The following is a 1,688-nucleotide window of genomic DNA, read 5'->3' on the forward strand; positions in this document are numbered from 1 at the left end:
GTGGAGAAAAAACCTCTAGTTTATAATAAAAAATAATGTGTGCTAGTTAATCCGGCTGGTAGTAATGTAATGATAAAAATGTTAAAGTGTAAATAAATGAAATTATTTAGGCGTGAGCAATAACTGAATTTAATTTCAGCTATTACTTGTTGGTGAACTAGGCAGCAGTTATTCCCAATCTGAATCCTAGTTTAAAAACCACATTGTTTGGAATTCCTTTGAAATGGTAAAGGCAGAAAACTAATGTGGAGTCATTGGTAGCTCCATTTGCACAACCGTTATGAAATAAACTGCAGGCAGGCACGAATGACTGCATAGGAAACAAAGTAAGGAAGCTTTAGATTTTAAACAGCATTGGAAAGTAATGGGGAGTGTTTAGTATTTAAATTATAACAGAGCCATGAGATTGGAGGCAACAACGCTCAGAACCAAACGGAGTCAAAACGTTACTTTTTTTTTTAAAGAGAAGTAAAAAGGAACCACTAAATAGTGGCTGTTTATAAATAGAGGTGTTAAAAAGTTCCCAGGCAGTAATGATTCCCAACGGAACAGTAAAAGATATGTAGATGTAAAATAAAATCAGAAAACAGTGAGTTATGACAGTCTGAATTTAACCACGGCTTTTCTGGGGTTGTGCAAAAACATGACCAGTATTAATTACCTCTGAGTTAAAATAAAAGTCAGCAAACTCGATGTGGTTAACAACAGTTAATTTTAATTTTTCAGTGTGCTGTCCAGTCTGGCCTCTCCCTCCAGGGGCGTGGTCTGAGAAAGCCACACCCCCAACTCCACCCCGTCCAAGCTCCGCCCCTGCCAGTCTGTGCCCTCCCCGAGGGGCGTGTCCCTTACAGACCCCTCCCCTTTCATCGCGCCCACCCCCAGCAGCATGATGTATCAAAGCCCTGCCCCCAAACTCAGCCCCTCCTAAGCCACGCCCCTCAGAGCACGTGCTGTACAGAGCCCACCCTTATCTCGGCTCCACCCCTCCCTTCCTAAGCCACGCCCCTTTCGGGCGTGCCCCTCTCCCTACCCCAAGAGGCTCCTCCTATGGGGGCGTGACACACGGAGGCTCCACCCCCTGCCCACTTTCCCCAGGCCGACCTCCCAATGGGCGTGTCCTCCCAGTCCCCGCCCCTCAGCACTGACCCCACCCCCCGTGGGTGGGGCCACACTCAGCTGCGCGCGCTGCCGCGCCCCCCCTCCCCCAGTTGACCCCAAAGTAACTCCATAGCAGCCCTATGGCTGCCCCACCGGTACCGCTATAGCAGCCCCGTTCCTGCCCCATAAGCTCCAGACACGCCTCTGAAGAGCCCCCACAGCAGCCACCTAAGTGCCCCGCAGGTTATCACCACAGCCGCCCCTCCCGCCCCACGGCCGCCGCTCGGGACCCCCGGAGCCCCCGGCCCCGCACCCGCCCGCAGCCCCACAGCGCGCGGTCCCGCGCCCCCGGTGCCGGTGAAGCCACGTCCTGGCCGCGGTCGGAGAAGCCGCCGGTTCCCGCCCCCCCCACATCCCCGATCGCTGCTGCTGCCGCGGCCGGAGAAGCCGCCGGTTCCCGCCCCCACATCCCCCGATCGCTGCTGCTGCCGCGGCCGGAGAAGCCGCCGCTTTTTCGCCCCCCCCCCATTCCCCGCTCGCTGCTGCTGTCGCTGCCGGAGGAGCCGCCGCGGCCGAAGGAGCCGCCGGTT

Source organism: Streptopelia decaocto, assembly GCF_964273445.1.
Source record: "Streptopelia decaocto genome assembly, chromosome: 8".
In the NCBI taxonomy this organism is placed as follows: domain Eukaryota; kingdom Metazoa; phylum Chordata; class Aves; order Columbiformes; family Columbidae; genus Streptopelia; species Streptopelia decaocto.